The sequence below is a fragment of the Pongo pygmaeus genome, chromosome X (genome assembly GCF_028885625.2).
Source record: "Pongo pygmaeus isolate AG05252 chromosome X, NHGRI_mPonPyg2-v2.0_pri, whole genome shotgun sequence".
NCBI lineage: Eukaryota > Metazoa > Chordata > Mammalia > Primates > Hominidae > Pongo > Pongo pygmaeus.
The window spans coordinates 68,879,633-68,901,824 of NC_072396.2; positions in this window are offsets into that span (position 1 = coordinate 68,879,633).

The following is a 22,192-nucleotide window of genomic DNA, read 5'->3' on the forward strand; positions in this document are numbered from 1 at the left end:
AAACCAACGAGAACAAAGAGACAACATACCAGAATCTCTGGGACACATTTAAAGCAGTGTGTGGAGGGAAATTGATAGCACTAAATGCCCACAAGAGAAAACAGGAAATATCTAAAATTGACACCCTAACATCACAATTAAAAGAACTAGAGAAGCAAGAGCAAACACATTCAAAAGCTAGCAGAAGGCAAGAAATAAGTAAGATCAGAGCAGAACTGAAGGAAGTAGACACACAAAAAAAACCTTCAAAACAATCAATGAATCCAGGAGCTGATTTTTTGAAAAGATCAACAAAATTGATACATGGCTAGCAAGACTAATAAAAAAGAAAAGAGGGAAGAATCAAATAGATGCAATAAAAAATGATAAAGGGTATATCACCACCGATCCCACAGAAATACAAACTACCATCAGAGAATACTATAAACACCTCTAGCAAATAAACTAGAAAATCTAGAAGAAATGGATAAATTCCTTGACACATACACCCTCCCAAGACTAAACCAGGAAGAAGTTGAATCTCTGAATAGACCAATAACAGGCTGAGAAATTGAGGCAATAATTAATAGCTTACCAACCAAAAAAAGTCCAGGACCAGTTGGATCCACAGCCGAATTCTACCAGAGGTACAAGGGGTAGCTGGTACCATTCCTTCTGAAGCTATTCCAATCAATAGAAAAAGAGGGAATCCTCCCTAACTCATTTTATGAGGCCAACATCATCCTGATACCAAAGTCTGGCAGAGACACAACAGAAAAAGAGAATTTTAGACCAATATCCCTGATGAACATCGATGTAAAAATCCTCAATAAAATACTGGCAAACCGAATCCAGCAGCACACCAAAAAGCTTATCCACCATGATCAAGTGGGCTTCATCCCTGGGATGCAAGACTGGTTCAATGTACACAAATCAATAAATGTAATCCAGCATATAAACAAAACCAATGACAAAAACCACATGATTATCTCAATAGATGCAGAAAAGGCCTTTGACAAAATTCAACAACCCTTCATGCTAAAACCAATGTGCAAAAATCACAAGCATTCTTATACACCAATAATAGACAAACAGAGAGCCAAATCATGAATGAACTCCCATTCACAATTGCTTCAAAGAGAATACCTAGGAATCCAACTTACAAGGGATGTGAAGAACCTCTTCAAGGAGAACTACAAACCACTGCTCAATGAAATAAAAGAGGATGCAAACAAATGGAAGAACATTCCATGCTCATGGGTAGGAAGAATCAATATCGTGAAAATGGCCATATTGCCCAAGGTAATTTATAGATTCAATGCCATCCCTATCAAGCTACCAATGATTTTCTTCACAGAATTGGAAAAAACTACTTTAAAGTTCATATGGAACCAAAAAAGAGCCCACATTGCCAAGTCTATCCTAAGCCAAAAGAACAAAGCTGGAGGCATCACACTACCTGACTTCAAACTATAGTACAAGGCTACGGTTACCAAAACAGCATGGTACTGGTACCAAAACAGAGATATAGACCAATGGAACAGAACAGAGCCCTCAGAAATAATGCTGCATATTTACAACTGATCTTTGACAAACCTGACAAAAAGAGGAAATGGGGAAAGGATTCCCTATTTAATAAATGGTGTCCTTCACCTAGATTTGCACTCTATCCACTTGAATTTTCTCCTTTAGAAAATACCTGTTGGTGGTAAACCCTTCCTGTTTTTGCTTGTCTGAAAATGTCCATTACTCTTGATCTTGAAAGAAAATTTTCCTGGGTATATAATTCTAGATTGAAGGTTATTTTCTTTAGCACATGAAACCTGTTCTACTGTTTTCTGGCTTCCATTGCTGATTTTGAACAATAATCAGTCTAATTTTCATTTCTTTGTAGGCTCTGTCTTTAATCTTTGGTCGTTCTTGAGAACTTTTTTTTGAGGGGGCATGGAAGAGTTCTGTAGTTTCATTATGATGTTACTAGCCCTGGGTTTCATTTTATTTATTCTGGTGGAAATTTATTGCACTCCATGATTCTGAAGATTGATATCTTTCAACAATTCTTGGATATTCTGAGGCGTGTTGTATTCAAATGTTGCTTCCTTCCTATTGTCTCTATTACCTACTTTGCTGAGTCTCATTTTTTTTTCTGAGTTTATTAACCCCTCTTTCATAGTTTCCATTTCTTTATGACTCCATCTTGCAATCTAGATTATTTCTTTGGAAATACCTTCTAGTTCACGAATTCTCTTTTTAGTTGTGTCCAATCTGCTGTTTTAGTCTTTTCATTGAATATTTAACATCAATTATTATATTTTTATTTCTATAAGTTATATCAAAACTTCTTGGAAAATTTTTTTTCTTGAGATGGGGTCTCAGTCAGTCACCCATGCTGGAGTGCAGTGGCACACTGCAGTGGCACAATGGCTCACTGCAGTGTCAACCACCCAGGCTCAAGTGATCATCCCACTTCAGCCTCCCAAGTAGCTGGGACTACAGACATGCACCACCACTCCTGTCTAATTTTTAAAAATTATTTGTAGAGATGAGGTCTAACTACATTGATCTGGCTTGTTTGGATAATCTTTATAGTCTCTTATTCCATATACATATGTATGGAATTTTTTGTTTGTTTTTTTGTTTTGTTTTGTTTTGAGACAGTCTCCCTCTGCTGCCCAGGCTGGAGTGTAGTGGTGTGATCTTGACTCACTGCAACATCTGCCTCCTAGATTCAAGCTATTTTCTTGTCTCAGCCTCTTGAGTAGCTGGGACTATAAGAGCATGCCATCACACCCAGCTAATTTTTGTATTTTTAGTAGAGAAGGGGTTTCATCATGTTGGCCAGGCTGGTCTCGAACTCCTGACCTCAAGTGATCCACCTGACTCGGCCTCCCAAAGTGCTGGGATTACAGGCATGAGCCACCGAGCCTGGACTCTTACTTATATTTTTAAAACTTCTATTTCATTTCTTAAAATATTAAGTTATTTTAGTTATTCTATATTTCATGTCTGGTAATTCCAGCATCTCAAGATGTAAGATATATGATTCTACTTTTTATTATTTTTACTGGCTTTCACTCATGATATTTTGATTTTGAGATTACCATTTTTCTTAAATTATTGCTTGTAGAAATTCTTTGAGGCATTTCTCCAGAGAGGATTTCAGTTGAAATCAGCTTCTGCCAGATATGTGGGACACTTCCAATCCAGGAAAACTTATTTTACAACATTCTCTTGGTACTAACATGCACACTTTAAATTAAATTTTTTCTTGAAACCTTTTGGGGTACTCAGCATGAGTTCATACCTCAAACTCAGTTGAATCCCTTCAAGTTGGTCCTTTGAAAATCAACTTATGGTAATGAAATCAACAAGGAAATTTTAAATTTTCCTTCCACATACTGCCAAAATCGAGGCAAGCAAGTTTCTTTGCAATTCTTTCTACATAATGGGTTTATTTTCATTCATCATTTGATGCTCCAGCTTTATGCAGAGTTCTCCTATCAGGCTTTCTACTATGAATAGGCCCTAGACATTACTTTCTTCCCCATTTTAACCATGGTTTAACAGTAACTTTAAAAGCAGAAGCCAGCACTGGCACTTTTTTACCTCCTGGAGTTTCTATTTTAATTTTTTACATTTGACCTCTTTGGTTTCCTTACTTTTCTGCTGGCTTTATTATGTGTTTACAAGATTTTAAAAAACATTTTAAAATCAATTTAGTTGTTTCATTTGGAAGGATAATTCAGGGTATCTAGTCTGCCACATTATTAGAAATGAGAGTCTCAAATTAAGTATGTGTATAACCTGTGGTTCAGAAATTCTATCCTTGGATTTATGTCTAGAAAAAATTTGCTAAGGTTTTATAAGGAAATACAGAGATGGTTATCATGGTATTACTTAGTGGTAATAGGCATTTGGAGGCAACTTAATTATCCTTCATTTGGAGAATGAATGAGTAAGTTTTGCTGAGACTGAGCATAAATGAAATAGATTCACTACAGAAACATGGGTAGATATTAAAAATCAATGTTGAATTTAAAAACTAAAAATCAGAAAATCTGTAGCACAATTTTATTTAGGCAAATTAAGAATACATACACATATGGAATATATATAACTTTTTAGGATATAGCTATATTTTATAACATATATTGCACATATTGAAATGAGTACCTATGATGTAGAGTAGAATGTGAGTGGGGATTGAGGGTGAAGAAACTTAATGAAATAAAATGAAACAAGAGAGGGATCTTGTAGGGATTAGTGATAGAAATATGCCTTGATCTGCAGAATATAATTAGTTCAAAGGTGTTTATCTGAGGTCCAGAAAAGAATAAAGCAATTATATGTCAAATGAATAAATCATCTGAAGGGCTGTTTTGCAGGAAAAAAAGGCATAGACTTAACATTCAAGTTTACATCTGTAGGATGAGAATGCATCAGTCATGCAGAGAAAGGGAGAAAGGTTTTCTGGTAACATGTGAATACCTGAGATTCAAAAATGCTTCTTGTGGTTGAAGAACTGAAGGAGGCCTAGGATGAATGAAAACAGTAGGCAAGAGAGTCAGTATTGAAGTAGCCACACCATTCAGGGCCTTTTAGATTATAGTGTGAAATTTGGATTTCATCCTAAGTACAATGTAAAACCTTTGGAGGTTTTAAACCTGGGGGTGGCATGATGTAATGTAAATTTTAAGTCCTCTCTGTTCCTTGGGTGATGATTGGATTGGGTAGGAGTTATATGCAGAATGGAAAGATCAGTGAGGGAGTTATAGCATAATCTGGGGAAAGATAATGTTGCTTGAACTAGGCAAGTAGCAGTGGTGATGGGAAGAATTAGGAAGATTTGAAATAAGTTTTGCAGATAGAATTGTCAGGACCTACTACTGTGATGGATGTGGATAATAAGTGAGGTGGTAGAATCAAGAGTGACTCACGGATATCTGGTTTGAGCAATTGCATGAGTAGTGGTGTTATTTACTACAAGGAGAAAAAATGGGAAGCAATAGATTTGACTAGTCATTTTAAAATTTTGGTTATGTGGCTTCTTTGATTGATGGCTTCTCATTGCCTACCAAATTAAGTTGAGACTCCTTGGATCAGTTCTTTAGACTCTCCACCATTGGGTCCTTTCTACCTTCTTAGCCATATCTTTCATTATACCTCTTAACACTACAACCCTTCATTCAAACACATTGAATTACTTGTATTTCCCTAAATAAATCTTCTATTAATGAGTAATGTGTGCCTATACTCACATTCTACTCCTTTCTGGATTGTCAAATGTGCATATCTTGACCTGTTGAAATCATATATATTGTCAAAGAAAAACAAAAGAATCATATATATTGTCAAAGTCCCAGTGAATATGCCACACTCCCAGAAACTTTCCAATGGCTCAGCTGGCATGAATTTCTTTCGTCTATATGACCATCACACTTTACCTATAATTGTCAAGAAAATTTATCAATCCATCCTTGTGGCTATATCTGTTACTACACTGTAAGATCCTTGTGTCTAAATTACCGCTGGATCCCCAGTGCTTGGCCCAATGCCAAATAAAGAATAATACAAACACAGTAAATGCTTAATGAAATGCATTGTGCTATGTCACCTTGGAAATATCTCTTTTCTTCTCTGGGGATCCAGAAATAATTTAGACACTGTCACTGGTAATGATTTCCGCTGTGACACTGAGTCTCCCCTCACCACCTCACCTTCATCATAACCATGCCCTATTTCTCTTTACCTTATGAGTTGCCAAATAAATAAAGGCTTTAATTCCTGTTTGAAAGCAGCAGACCTTTCCCTGTTCTTCCACACTTGTAGATGTTAATAGCTACTACTGCCTCAGTGTGGATTAATTTTGATTTCTTCTTTAGCTTATGAGAGTTGAAGAGAGGGATAGAACAAGATATTCTTGAGTACTTAGAATTGCGGGTAGACAGCAAATCCTGACACTAAAGTGAGAGAAAGTACAGATTTTGAAGCTGGGACCAAAGTTTTAACCAACTTGACAAAATGGCCCCAGGTCAGGGATGCGTGTAGAGAATGCTGGGAGCAGAGGATGCTGATTTTGAAGTGACTGCTTGGGATGGAGAGGTAACTTAAACTGGAGGCCTTTCCAGGGTGCTCAGGCATGAGATAGCTATCACCCCTGTCCTAGAGCATGTGGACTGTGGCCTGGCTATCAGTGAGCTCATCAGATTGGCTCAGAGGAAGGGGACCTGTCCAGGAGGCAAATGTAAAGAAGAAATTTTGAGATGAGCTCATCTTGAGGCCAAAAAATAAAAATGAAAAAAATACCAGAGGCACTAAATGGGCAATGAACTAAAGAGACCCAATCTCATAGAAAACCAGATTGTTGGCTGGGCGTGGTGGCTCACGCCTGTAATTCTAGCACTTTGGGAGGCTTAGGGGTGTGGATCATGAGGTCAGGAGTTCAAGACCAGCCTGGCCAACATGATGAAATGCGGTCTCTACTAAAAAATACAAAAACAATTAGCTGGGCACGGTGGCGGGCACCTGTAATCCCAGCTACTCGGGAGGCTGAGGCAAAAGAATCTCTTGAACCTGGGAGGCGGAGGTTGCAGTGAGCCGAGATCACGCCACTGCACTCTAGCCTGGGCAACAGAGGAAGACTCCGTCTAAAAAAAAAAGAATACCGGTTTGTTAAAACTTAAAGGTAATTTAGGCTTCACTGGGTCCACTCCCACAGCCACAATTTGGACTGAGGTTCCTGGCACAAACTGGTGACAGCAAGGCAGGGCTCCAAACTTAAAAGAAAAAGATACTAGGCAAGTGCTTGAATGAGGGGACTCATATTCTTGATAGGAAACAAAGATGGAGCACAGAGAAAGAAGTATTTATTTGCAAGGCATCATGCTGGCTATTATTATGATATACATTGTGCTGGCTATTTCATAAATGCCAATATAAGAAGAAAAAATAGTTCTCATATTTTAACAACACATGAGGAAACTGAGGCTTAGAAAGGGGAAGCAACTTGTCGGAGGTCAGTCAGGTTGTGGCGTAGCACAGCTTAGAGCCTAGCTCCTATCATTCCCAAGTTTCCTCAGGTTTTTTCTGCTTCTATTTCCTTGATCTTGTCTTGTTTGTATTAGAGGGTGGAATTGCCTTCTGTCATTGCAGGTGCTGCCTTTTCTTACCTTGGTTTTTGTAGTTGCCGGCAGCCCAGCAGAGACTCTAGTTTGGGGGAAGATATATAGGGCAATTATGTGCATGTGAGTATGTTCTGTTCCTCCTAGCCCTCAAGATATTGCTGACTAAGCTGTGTGCCTAGATCTTTGAAAACTGTTTTAGCAGGTGGGAGTCCCCTTCCTGAGGTTGGAGCACTGCTCAAAAGCCTAGTGGGAAAGGGACTCATGTGTTTGCAGATTCCCTTTGCTGCAGGGGTCAGAGGGAAAGCCAGAGCACTATGGGGCCAAAGGGAAAGCTGGCTGTTCATGTCCTCTGCTCCTTCCTGCACCAGAAGCCACCTATCCATGAGGGTTGAAATTAATGAAAATGTAGCCAATATTTTCAATTAGGTCCAGTGTTATTTAAACTTCATTCATTCAAACTGAGTGCAGAGAATCAAGGCCATCGATCCTGGAAAAATTGCCACATATGCAGTCTTATCTGTTCATCTCTCCTCTACCACTTAGCAATTGTGTGGTTTTGGACCAGTCAGTTCTTATTTTCTTCATGTGTAAAATCCTGCATAGGAAGGGTTGGGGAAGGTTGGAATGAATCATCTCCAGATATATAATAATCTTAAAACCAAAGAGTTTTAGTACTACATAATCAAAAAAATTATAATCCTATAATTCTAAACCTACAAACCTATAACCTATAATTTCAAAATCAAGTGTGTCTTCCTTTCCTCTTGTCCTATATTGATCTTTTGTCCTATTCTCAGGACAAAAGATTCTTAATAGTTTCTCAGTTGAGGTACAAGCTGTCAATTAAATACTGTCATTACAATACTGTCATTATCAGTATTGACCTATAATGAAGGCATCATTTGGATGTCTGGAAAGGCAGAAGGAGTTAAGAGCATTAATCTTGCTTTTAGACCCGAGGAAACCTAGCATATTTAGTAGTTGGGATAGCCTTTAGGTCTACTAGAATGACCTAAAAGGCTCAGAAAAATTTGATATTGTGTGCTTGGGGCCTTAATGTAGAATTTCTTTGTAGTTTAAAGCCATTCAAACATCAACTCCTTTGGATCACATTCCAGATGCCATTTTCGTAGTGTCACGGTGCTATGTACCAGTCACATTTGTCTGCCTTTGCCTACCAGAACTCTGAAATTCAGAGCAAGAAGTTTTCGAGTTTGTTTTTCTCTACCTGTCTTGAGAAGTGTTCTTCCTGACCTGACAAGAATGACTTACTATCTTCTTCTCTCTAGCCTGTTGCCTGCTGAGGTCTAACACACATGGAGTAGTTGGAATGAATTGCAACTTCTCGTGAAAGTAACTCCTCTTATATGAAGCATAGATTTAACAACTGTGCTTCATTTTTTTAAAGCTCCAATTTATTAAAAAAAAATGTGGACCAGGCATAGTGGAACACACCTGTAATCCCAGTGCTTTGGGAGGCCAAGGCAAGAGGATCACTTGAGGCCAAGTGAGTTCAAGATCAGCCTGGGCAACATAGTGAGATCCCTGTCTCTATAAAATTTTTAAAATTAGCTGGGCATGGTGGCAGGCACCTGTATTTCTAGCTACTCAGAAGGCTGAGGTGGAAGAATTGCTTGAGCCCAGGTCGTTGAGGTTGCAGTGAGCTATCATTGTGCCACTCTCCTCCAGCCTGGGCAACAGAATGAGATCCTGTCTCTAAAAAATACAAAAAAGAGAGAAAAAGATATGATAAATAAACATGCATATAATATGAACAAATAATTAATACCAGAATAAATGCAAATAATAATCAAACACAAAAAATTGATAATGCATAGGCCTCTCTTAAAAAAATTGACTTTCTTGCTGGCCTTGAGAGCCCATGAGTATAATAAAGTCACATTAACATTTGACCCAGATAATGGGGGCCCTTAGCTTGCAGCTGCTTATGCAAAAATTAAGTTTCTGTCAAAATCTTCGCTAGTATTATCCCTTTTTATCTCAGAGTATTGCCTCAAGTGGATTTAGAAACATACCAACTCAAGTTTTTCCACATCATCTTCACTGCTGCTTCTGCTACCAGTTCCTTTTTTGAAAACACAAATCTTTGCCAAGTTTGTCTCCTGATGTTTGCCAAGCCACCAGTCCCCCAAATGCCAAAGTAGTTCTGTGTTCTTGGCAGAAGTGAGCAAAATTGTCCTCTCTTTAATTCTAAGCCATAGATTACACTGGGGTCCTGCTGCTTGGAAGACCCAGAATTACTAAAAGTATTTCTACTTAAAAAGTGCTTAAAAACTAATCCCAGGGACTAGGGACACATGCTGTCATTTCCTTCTATCTTCCTGTTCCTCCCTTCTTCCTTATTCTTTTAGCACAGACTTCTTCCTTATTCTTTTAGCAAAGAAGGAAAGCCTTCATGTATATCAATTCATGAAGAAAGAAATACAGGAGGGTTATTAATCCCCCAGAACATAGAGAACCGAATCCTGAGCTAGGATACTTGCTAAAATAAATAGTAAAAATGCAACAATAGGGCCGGGCATGGTGGCTCATGTCTGTAATCCCAGCAGTTTGTGAGGCTGAGATGGGTGGATCACCTGAAGCCAGGAGTTCCAGACCGTCTGGCCAACATAGTGAAACCCTGTCTCTACTAAAAATACAAAAATGGTGGTGGGCACCTGTAATCCAAGCTAGTTGGGAGGCTGAGGCAGGAGAATCGCTTGAACCCGGTTGACGGAGGTTAGAGTGAGCCAAGGTCATGCCATTGCACTCCAGCCCAGGGAATAAGAGCGAAACTCCACCTCAAAAAAAAAAAAAAAAAGCAACAATAATATTATTAATAATAGTAATATTAACAGTATTTATGATGTACAGGGCTCTATTATAGGCACTTTACATATATTAATTCATTTAATTCTTACAAAAACCTCATAAGCTAGATACTATTATCACCCTCATAACTTGCCACAAGTCTCAGATTGTGTATTGTGGTGGAGCCAGTATGCTCTAGAACTTGTAACTTTTTTTCTTTAGAGATGGAGTTTTGCTTTGTCACCCAGGCTGAAGTGCAGTGGTGTGGTCATAGTTCACTGTAATCTCAAACTCCTGGGCCCAAGTGATCCTCCCTCTTCAGCCTCCCAAGTTGATGGGATTATGGGCATGAGTGAGTGATTGTGTCCAGCCTCTAGAACTTGTAATCTGAACAGCTATGACACCATTACATTCCAAATTAGGAAGCCTTAGCAAATGGGACATACTGGAATAGATAAAAGAAAAAAAAAAGATTTCAGTTCATAATATTCAGTGCTGGTAAAGCTGTAGAGAAACAGGTATACTGACCTACTCTTAGATATCTTGTAAATAATCTGTTGGACCCTTGGAAAAGCAGTATGACAATATTCAGTAAGTCATAATTAAGCTCATACTGTATGATCCAGTAATTCTAATCAACAGAAATTTGTCACAAGAAATGATGCCAAAAGGCACAGAAAAGTTATGTGTACAGGGATGTTAAAGCCTTACTGATGAAGAAATAACAACAAAATTGTCCACCATTGGCCATTTGCCAATGGATTAATGTTGGTGTGTCAACAGAATGGAACATAAGGCAGCCTTGAGAAAAAATAATTAGGAAGACTGCACAGGTATGTGACAGAATATTTATGACAGAATGGTAAGTGAAAGTATCATCACCAAATTCCCCAGCCATCCTGATTGCAGACCATTAAATTATGTATATATATGAAAAAGAATAAGCAAACATGAAGAGAGTGGTATTTAGGTGGTGGAATTATGAGTCACTTTTCTACTTTTATAAGATTTAGAGATGACCTTTTTATAATTTTTAGAGATGACCTTTTCATTGTAGAGAGAAAAAAAAATTACGATAATTTCCTTGTCCCTGGAAGCCAGCTTTCATTTCACAGAGACCCATGGAATTCATTCCTCCATAGCACTGGACTTTGGTTTTCGAAAGGGATAGGGCAGATAGCAGAGGACCTGACTATGGCCTCTCTATCCACATAGACAGGAAAATCTCCAGGAATTATACTTTTCTTAAGAGGAAGAGTCAGTAAGCCTCTTGAATTTCCCCTTTCAGCAAATTCTTCCTATTGTGTCACTTAAATTAAGCAGTGTGTATGGTGGCTCATTCCTGGACAAGTAGTTGGGTAATGGGTGTAATTCTCTCTTAGGTCTCTGACTTGCTGTGTGACTTCTGGCATCACTTTTTTCATCTTTGAAACAGGTAGGTATGTTTCTAGGGACATGGATGAGACACATTTTATTTTATTTTAGTAGGTTTTTGAGGAAGAGATTGTGTTTGATTACATGAATAATTTCTTTAGTGGTGATTTCTGAGACTTTGGTGCACCCATTACCCAAGCAGTATACACTTTCCTCATGGTTTAGCTTCCACTTATACATGAGAACATATAATATTTGGTTTTTAATTTCTGAGTTAATTCACTTAGAATAATGGTCTCTAACTCAATCCAGGTTGCTGTGAATGCCATTATTTTGTTCCTCTTTATGCCTGAGAAGTATTCCATGGTGTATACATATACACCAAATTTCCTTTATCCACTCATTGACACATGCACATTTGTGCTCGTTTCATATTTTTACAGTTATGAATTGTGATGCTATAAACATGTGTGTGCACGTGTCTTTTTCGTATAATGACTTCTTTTTTCTCTGTATAGACACCCAGTAGTGAGATTGCTGGATATAATCATAGATCTACTTTTAGTTATTTAAGGAATCTCCACACTGTTTTCCATAGTGGTTGTACTAGTTTACATTATCTCCAGCAGTGTAAAAGTGTTCCCTTTCACTACATTTATGCCAACATCTATTATGTTTTTATTTTTAAGTTATAACCATTATTTCAAGAATAAAGTGGTATTGCATTGTGGCTTTGATGTGCATCTCCCTGATAATTAGTGATGTTGAATATTTTTTCATATGTTTGTTGGCCATTTGTATACCTTCTTTTGAGAATTGTCTATTCATGTCCTTAGCCCACTTTTTGATGGGATTTTTTTTTTCTTGCTGACTTGTTTGTGTTCCTTGTAGACTCTAGATATTACTCTTTTGTTGGATGCATAGTTTGCAAAGATTTTCCCCCTCTTGGTGTGTTGTCTCTTTAATCTGCTGATTATTTCTTTTGCTGTGTAGAAGCATTTTAGTTTAATTAAGTTCCATCTATTTATCTTTGTTTTTGTTGCATTTAGTTTTGGGTTCTTGGTCATGAAGTCTTTGCCTAAGCCAATGTCTAGAAAGGTTTTTTTTTTAATGTTATGTTCTAGAATTTTTATGGCTTCTGGTCTTAGATTTAGGTCTTTGATCCATCTTGAGTTGATTTTGTATAAGGTGAAATATGAGGATCCAGTTTCATTCTTCTACATGTGGCTTGCCAGTTATCTCAGCACCATTTGTTAAATAGGGCGTCCTTTCCTTACTTTATGTTTCTGTTTGCGTTGTTGAAGATCAATTGGCTGTAAGTATTTGGCTTTATTTTTGGGTTCTCTATTCTGTTCCGTTAGTCTATGTGCCTATTTTTATGCCAGTACTATGCTTTCTTGGTGACTATAACCATGTAGTATAGTTTGAATTTGAGTAATGTGATGCCTCCATACTTGCTCTTTTTGCTTAGCCTTGCTTTGGCTATGTGGGCTCTTTTTTGGTTCCAAATAAATTTTAGAATTGTTTCTTCTAGTTCTTTGAAAAATGATGATGGAATTTAGATGGAAATTGCATTACATTTATAGATTACTTTTGGCAGTATGGTCATTTTCACAATATTGATTCTACCCATCTATGGGCATGGGATGTGTTTCCATGTGTTTGTGTCATCTATGATTTATTTCAGCAGTGTTTTGTAGTTTTTCTCATAGAGGTCTTTCACATCCTAAGTTAGGTATATTCCGAAGTATTTTCTTGTAGCTATTGTAAAAGGGATTGAGTTCTTTATTTGATTCTCAGCTAGGTCACTATTGGTATATAGAAGAGCTACTGGTTTGTGTATATTAATTTTGTTTCCTAAAACTTTGCTGAATCCATTTACCAGTTCTAGGAGCTTTTTGGATGAGTCTTTAGGGTTTTTTAGGTATACAATCATATCATCAGCAAACAGGAACAGTTTAACTTCTCCTCTACCAGTTATCCAAACTGGTCCTTTATTTCCTTCTTTTGTATGATTGCTCTGGCTAGGACTTCCACTAGTATGTGAAATGGAAGTAGTGAACTCTGGTATCCTTGTCTTGTGACAGTTCTTAAGGGAAATGTTTTCAACTTTTCCCCATTCAGTATAATGTTTGCTGTGGGTTTCTCACAAATGGCTTTTATTACCTTATGTCATTTCTATGCCGATTTTGTTGAGGGCTTTGGTCATAAAGCGTTGCTGGACTTTGTCAAATGAGCTTTCTGCATCTATTGAGATGATCATGTGATTTTTTCTTTTAATTCCATTCTTGTGATGTATCACATTTATTGACTTACATATGTTAAACCATCCCTGCATCTCTGGTATGAAACCCACTTGATCATGGTGGATTATCTTTTTGATATGTTGTTGGATTTGGTCAGCCAGAATTTTGTTGAGAATTTTTGCATCTATGTTGACCAGCGATAGTGGTCTGTGGTTTTCATTTTTTGTTATGTCCTTTCCTGGTTTTGGCATTAGGGTGATATTGGCTTTACAGAATGATTTAGAGAGGATTCCCTCTTTCTCTATCTTTTGGAATAGTGTCAATAGGATTGGTACCAATTTTTCCTTGAATATCTGATGGAATTCAGCTGTGAATCCATCTGTTCCTGCACTTTTTTTTTTTTTTGGCAATTTTTAAATTACCATTTCAATCTAACTACTTCTTATTGGTCTTTTCAGAGTTTCTTTTTCTTCCTGGTTTAATCCTGGAGAGTTGTATATTTTCAGGAATTTATTCATCTCTTCTAGGTTTTTTAGTTTATGCACATAAAGTATTTCATAGTAGCCTTGAATGATGTTTTGTATTTCTGTGGTATTGGTTGTAATATTTCCTGTTTCATTTCTAATTGAGCTTATTTGGATCTTCTCTCTTCTTTTCTTGGATAATCTCACTAATGGTCTGTCAATTTTGTTTATCTTTTCAAAGAATCAGCTCTTTGTTCCATTTATCTTTTTTTTTTCAATTTCCTTTAGTTCTGCTGTGATATTTGTTATTTCTTTTCTTCTGCTGGCTGTGGGTTTAGTTTGTTTTTGTTCCTTTAGTTTCTTGAGGTGTGACCATAGATTGTCTATTCATGCTCTTTCAGACTTTTGATATAGGCATTTAATGCCATAAACTTTCCTCACAGCACTGCTTTTTCTGTATCTCGGAAGTTTTGATAGGTTTTTTTGTTGTTGTTGTTTTGTTTTTTACTATTATTATTCAGTTAATTTTTTTTCATTTCCTTCTTGATTTTATTCTTGACCCAACAATCATTCAGAAGCAAGTTATTTAATTTCTGTGTATTTGCATGGTTTTGAGAGTTATTCTTAATGTTGATTTCCTGTTATTCCACAGTGGTCTGAGAGAGTACTTAATATAATTTCGATTTTTAAAAACTTGTTGAGACTGCTTTTGTGGCCTATCATGTAGTCTGTCTTGGAGAATGTTCCATGTGCTGATAAATAGAAGGTATATTCTGCAGTTGTTAGGTAGAATGTTCTGTAAATATCTGTTAAGTCCATTTGTTGTAGGGTATAGTTTAAGTCCATCGTTTCTTTGCTGACTTTCTGTGGTGATGACCTGGCTAGTGCTCTGAGTGGAGTTTTGAAGTCCCTCACTATTACTGCGTTGCTGCCCATCTTGTTTCTTAGGTTTAGTGTTCATTGTTTTATAAATTTTGGAGCTTCAGTGTTAGGTGCATATATATTTCCAATTGTGATATTTTCCTGTTGGTTTAATCCTTTTATCATTACATAATGTCCCTCTTTGTCTTTTTTAATTATTGTTTTATGTCTTTTTTTTCTGATATAAGAATAGCTACTCCTGATCACTTTCGGTTTCCATTTGCATGGAATATTTGTTTTCCATGATTTATCTTCAGATTATTTGAGTCCTCATGTGTTAGGTCAGTCTCTCAAGGAAAACAAATACTTGGTTGATGAATTCTTATCCATTTTGCTGTTCTGTATCTATTAAGTGGAGCATTTAGGCCACTTAAATTCAGTGTCAGTATTGAGATGTGATAGAATACTATTCTATTCATTGTGCTAGGTTTTTTTTTCATTGTGCTATTGTTTTATAGGTTCTGTGAGATTTATGCTCTAAGAAGGTTCTATTTTGGTGTACTTTGAGGTTTTGTTTCAAGATTAGAGCTTCTTTTAACAGCTCTTGTAATACTGGCTTGATAGTGGTGAATTCTCTCAGTATTTATTTGTCTGAAAAAGACTGTACCTTTCCTTCATTTTTAAAGCTTAGTTTTGCTGGATATAAAATTATTGGCGATAATTGCTTTGTTTAAGGAGGCTAAAAATAGGACCCCAATCACTTACAGGCTTTAGGGTTTCTGCTGAGAAATCTGTTGTTAATCTAAAAGTTGTTTTTAAGTAGGTTACCTGATGCTTTTGCCTCACAGCTCTTAAGATTCTTTTCTTCATCTTGTCTTTAGATAACCTGAGAACTATGTGCCTAGGCAATGAGCTTTTTGAAATGAATTTCCCAGCTGTTCTTTGAGCTTCTTGTATATGGATGTCTGGATCTCTAGCAAAGCCAGGGAAGTTTTCTTCAATTATTCCCTCCAATATGCTTTCCAAACGTTTAGATTTCTCTTCTTCCTCGAAAAATTCAATTATTCCTAGGTTTGTTCATTTAACAAAATCATAAACTTCTTGGAGGGTTTTTTTTTTAAATTATTTTTTCTTTTATTTTTATTTTATTATTATTATACTTTAAGTTTTAGGGTACATGTGCACAATGTGCAGATTAGTTACATATGTATACATGTGCCATGCTGGTGTGCTGCACCCACTAACTCGTCATTTAGCATTAGGTATATCTTCTAATGCTATCCCTCCCCCCTCCCCCCACCCCACAGTCCCCAGAGTGTGATGTTCCCCTTCCTGTGTCCATGTGTTCTCATTGTTCAATTCCCACCTATGAGTGAGAATATGCAGTGTTTGGTTTTTTGTCCTTGTGATAGTTTGCTGAGAATGATGATTTCCAAATTCATCCATGTCACTACAAAGGACATGAACTCATCATTTTTTATGGCTGCATAGTATTCCATGGTGTATATGTGCCACATTTCCTTAATCCTGTCTATCATTGTTGGACATTTGGGTTAGTTCCAAGTCTTTGCTATTGTGAATAGTGCCACAATAAACATACACGTGCATGTGTCTTTATAGCAGCATGATTTATAGTCCTTTGGGTATATACCCAGTAATGGGATGGCTGGATCAAATGGTATTTCTAGTTCTAGATCCCTGAGGAATCGCCACATTGACTTCCACAATGGTTGAACTAGTTTACAGTCCCACCAACAGTGTAAAAGTGTTCCTAATTCTCCACATCCTCTCCAGCACCTGTTGTTTCTGGACTTTGTAATGATTGCCGTTCTAACTGGTGTGAGATGGTATCTCATTGTGGTTTTGATTTGCATTTCTCTGATGGCCAGTGATGGTGAGCATTTTTTCATGTGTTTTTTGGCTGCATAAATGTCTTCTTTTGAGAAGTGTCTGTTCATGTCCTTTGCCCACTTTTTGATGGGGTTTTTTGTTTTTTTCTTGTAAATTTGTTTGAGTTCATTGTAGATTCTGGATATTAGCCCTTTGTCAGATGAGTAGGTTGCGAAAATTTTCTCCTATTTTGTAGGCTGCCTGTTCACTCTGATGGTAGTTTCCTTTGCTGTGCAGAAGCTCTTTAGTTTAATTAGATCCCATTTGTCAATTTTGGCTTTTGTTGCCATTGCTTTTCGTGTTTTAGACATGAAGTCCTTGCCCATGCCTGTGTCCTGAATGGTAATGCCTAGGTTTTCTTCTAGGGTTTTTATGGTTTTAGGTCTAACATTTAAGTCTTTAATCCATCTTGAATTAATTTTTGTATAAGGTGTAAGGAAGGGATCCAGTTTCAGCTTTCTACAAATGGCTAGCCAGTTTTCCCAGCACCATTTATTAAATAGGGAATCCTTTCCCCATTGCTTGTTTTTGTCAGGATTGTCAAAGATCAAATGGTTGTAGACGTGTGGTATTATTTCTGAGGGCTCTGTTCTGTTCCATTGGTCTGTATATCTGTTTTGGTACCAGTACCATGCTGTTTTGGTTACTGTAGCCTTGTAGTATAGTTTGAAGTCAGGTAGAGTGATGCCTCCAGCTTTGTTCTTTTGGCTTAGGATTGACTTGGCAATGCAGGCTCTTTTTTGGTTCCATATGAACTTTAAAGTAGTTTTTTCCAATTCTGTGAAGAAAGTCATTGGTAGCTTGATGGGGATGGCATTGAATCTGTAAATTACCTAGGGCAGTATGGCCATTTTCACAATATTGCTTCTTCCTACCCATGAGCATGGAATGTTATTCCATGTTTTTGTATCCTCTTTTATTTCATTGAGCAGTGGTTTGTAGTTCTCCTTGAAGAGTTCTTTCACATCCCTTGTAAGTTGGATTCCTAGGTATTTTATTCTCTTTGAAGCAATTGTGAATGGGAGTTCACTCATGATTTGGCTCTCTGTGTGCCTCTTATTGGTGTATAAGAATGCTTGTGATTTTTGTACATTGATTTTGTATCCTGAGACTTTGCTGAAGTTGCTTATCAGCTTAAGGAGATTTTGGACTGAGACGATGGGGTTTTCTAGATATACAATCATGTCATCTGCAAACAGGGACAATTTGACTTCCTCTTCTCCTAATTGAATACCCATTATTTCCTTCTCCTGCCTAATTGCCCTGGCCAGAACTGCCAGCACTATGTTGAATAAGAGTGGTGAGAGAGGGCATCCCTGTCTTGTGCCAGTTTTCAAAGGGAATGCTTCCAGTTTTTGCCCATTCAGTATGATATTGGCTGTGGGTTTGTCATAGATAGCTCTTATTATTTTGAGATATGTCCCATCAATACCTAATTTATTGAGAGTTTTTAGTATGAAGGGTTGTTGAATTTTGTCAAAGGCCTTTTCTGCATCTATTGAGATAATCATGTGGTTTTTGTCTTTGGTTCTGTTTATATGCTGGATTACATTTATTGATTTGCGTATATTGAACCAGCCTTGCATCCCAGGGATGTAGCCCACTTGATCATGGTGGATAAGCTTTTTGATGTGCTTCTGGATTCAGTTTGCCAGTATTTTATTGAGGATTTTTGCATCAATGTTCATCAAGGTTGTTGGTCTAAAATTCTCTTTTTCGGTTGTGTCTCTGCCCGGCTTTGGTATCAGGATGATGCTGGCCTCATGAAATGAGTTAGGGAGGATTCCCTCTTTTTCTATTGATTGAAATAGTTTCAGAAGGAATGGTACCAGTCCCTCCTTGTACCTCTGGTAGAATTCAGCTGTGAATCCATCTGGTCCTGGACTCTTTTTGGTTGGTAAGCTATTGATTATTGCCACAATTTCAGCTCCTGTTATTGGTCTATTCAGAGATTCAACTTCTTCCTGGTTTAGTCTTGGGAGAGTGTATGTGTTGAGGAATTTATCCATTTCTTCTAGATTTTCTAGTTTATTTGTGTAGAGGTGTTTGTAGTATTCTCTGATGGTAGTTTGTATTTCTGTGGGATCGGTGGTGATAACCCCTTTATCTTTTTTTATTGCATCTATTTGATACTTCTCTCTTTTCTTCTTTATTAGTCTTGCTAGCGGTCTATCAATTTTGTTGATCCTTTCAAAAAACAAACTCCTGGATTCATTGATTTTTTGAAGAGTTTTTTGTATCTCTATTTCCTTCAGTTCTGCTGTGATTTTAGTTATTTCTTGCCTTTTGCCAGCTTTTGAATGTGTTTGCTCTTGCTTTTCTAGTTCTTTTAATTGTAATGTTAGAGTGTCAATTTTGGATCTTTCCTGCTTTCTCTTGTGGGCATTTAGTGCTATAAATTTCCCTCTACACACTACTTTTTATGTGTCCCAGAGATTCTGGTATGTTGTGTCTTTGTTCTCATTGGTTGCAAAGAACATCTTTATTTCTGCCTTCATTTCGTTATGTACCCAGTAGTCATTCAGGAACAGGTTGTTCAGTTTCCATGTAGTTGAGCAGTTTTGAGTGAGTTTCTTAATCCTGAGTTCTAGTTTGATTGCACTGTGGTCTGAGAGACAGTTTGTTGTAATTGCTGTTCTTTTACATTTGCTGAGGAGAGCTTTACTTCCAAGTATGTGGTCAAGTTTGGAATAAGTGTGGTGTGGTGCTGAAAAAAATGTATATTCTGTTGATTTGTGGTGGACAGTTCTGTAGATGTCTATTAGGTCCACTTGGTGCAGAGCTGAGTTCAATTCCTGGGTATCCTTGTTGACTTTCTGTCTCATCGATCTGTCTAATGTTGACAGTGGGGTGTTAAAGTCTCCCATTATTGTTGTGTGGGAGTCTAAGTCTCTTTGTATGTCACTCATGACTTGCTTTATGAATCTGCGTGCTCCTGTATTGGGTGCATATATATTTAGGATAGTTAGCTCTTCTTGTTGAATTGATCCCTTTACCATTATGTAATGGCCTTCTTTGTCTCTTTTGATCTTGGTTGGTTTAAGGTCTGTTTTATCAGAGACTGGTATTGCAACCTCTGCCTTTTTTTGTTTTCCATTTGCTTGGTAGATCTTCCTCCATCCTTTTGTTTTGAGCCTATGTGTTTCTCTGCACGTGAGATGGGTTTCCTGAATACAGCACACTGATGGGTCTTGAGTCTTTATCCAATTTGCCAGTCTGTGTCTTTTAATTGGAGCATTTAGTCCATTTACATTTAAAGTTAATATTGTTATTTGTGAATTTGATCCTGTCATTATGATGTTAGCTGGTTATTTTGCTCGTTAGTTGATGTAGTTTCTTCCTAGCCTTGATGATCTTTACAATTTGGCATGATTTTGCAGTGGCTGGTACCGGTTGTTCCTTTCCATGTTTAGTGCTTCCTTCAGGAGCTCTTTTAGGCCAGGTCTGGTGGTGACAAAATCTCTCAGCATTTGCTTGTCTGTAAAGCATTTTATTTCTCCTTCATTTATTAAGCTTAGTTTGTCTGGATATGAAATTCTGGATTGAAAATTCTTTTCTTTAAGAATATTGAATATTGGCCTCCACTCTCTTCTGGCTGTATAGTTTCTGTTGAGAGATCAGCTGTTAGTCTGATGGGCTTCCCCTTGTGGGTAACTGGACCTTTCTCTCTGACTGCCCTTACCATTTTTTCCTTCATTTCTACTTTGGTAAATCTGACAATTATGTGTATTGGAGTTGCTATTCTCGAGGATTATCTTTGTGGCATTCTCTGTATTTCCTGAATCTGAATGTTTGCCTGCCTTGCTAGATTGGGGAAGTTCTCCTGGATAATATCCTGCAGAGTTTTTTCCAACTTGTTTCCATTTTCCCCATCACTTTCAGGTACACCAGTCAGACGTAGATTTGGTCTTTTCACATAGTCCCATATTTCTTAGAGGCTTTGCTCGTTTCTTTTTATTCTTTTTTCTCTAAACTTCCCTTCTCGCTTCATTTCATTCATTTCATCTTCCATCACTGATACCCTTTCTTCCAGTTGATCGTATCGGCTCCTGAGGCTTCTGCATTCTTCACGTATTTCTCGAGCCTTGGCTTTCAGCTCCATCAGCTCCTTTAAGCACTTCTCTGTATTGGTTATTCTAGTTATATATTCGTCTAATTTTTTTCAAAGTTTTTAACTTCTTTGCATTTGGTTTGAATTTCTTCCTTTAGCTCAGAGTAATTTGATCGTCTGAACTCGTGAAAGTCATTCTCCATCCAGCTTTGTTCCGTTGCTGGTGAGGAACTGCATTCCTTTGGAGGAGGAAAGGCACTCTACTTTTTAGAGTTTCCAGTTTTTCTGCTCTGTTTTTTCCCCATCTTTGTGGTTTTATCTACTTTTGGTCTTTGATGATGGTGATGTACAGATGGGTTTTTGGTGTGGATGTCCTTTCTGTTTGTTAGTTTTCCTTCTAACAGACAGGACCCTCAGCTGCAGCTCTGTTGGAGTTTGCTAGAGGTCCACTCCAGACCCTGTTTGCCTGGGTATCAGCAGGGGTGGCTGCAGAACAGCGGATTTTCAGGAACCACAAATGCTGCTGTCTGATCGTTTCCCTGGAAATTTTGTCTCAGAGGAGTACCCGGCCATGTGAGGTGTCAGTCTGCCCTTACTGGGGGGTGCCTCCCAGTTAGGCTGCTCGGGGGTCAGGGATCAGGGACCCACTTGAGGAGGCAGTCTGCCCATTCTCAGATTTCCAGCTGCATGCTGGGAGAACCACTGCTCTCTTCAATGCTCTCAGGTAGGGACCTTTAAGGCTGCAGAGGTTACTGCTGTCTTTTTGGTTGTCTGTGCCCTGCCCCCAGAGGTGGAGCCTACAGAGGCAGGCAGGCCTCCTTGAGCTGTGGTGGGCTCCACCCTGTTGGAGCTTCCTGGCTGCTTTGTTTACCTAAGCAAGCCTGGGCAATGGTGGGCACCCCTCCCTCAGCCTCGCTGCCACCTTGCAGTTTGATCTCAGACTGCTGTTCTAGCAATCAGCGAGACTCCATGGGCGTAGGACCCTCCAAGCCAGGTGTGGGATATAATCTCCTGGTATGCCATTTTTTAAGCCCGTCAGAAAAGCACAGTATTAGTGTGGGAGTGACCGAATTTTCCAGGTGCTGTCTGTCACCTCTTTCATTGACAAGGAAAGGGAACTCCCTGACCCCTTGTGCTTCCCGAGTGAGGCAATGCCTCGCCCTGCTTCAGCTCACACACAGTGCACTGCACCCACTGTCCTGCGCCCAGTGTTTGGCACTCCCTAGTGAGATGAACCCGGTACCTCAGATGGAAATGCAGAAATCTTCTGCATCACTCATGCTGGGAGCTGTAGACCAGAGCTGTTCCTATTCGGCCATCTTGTCACAAGAGCCCTATTTTTTCTTTATCTTTGTTTGATTGGGTTAATTCAAAAGCCTCGTCTTCAAGTTC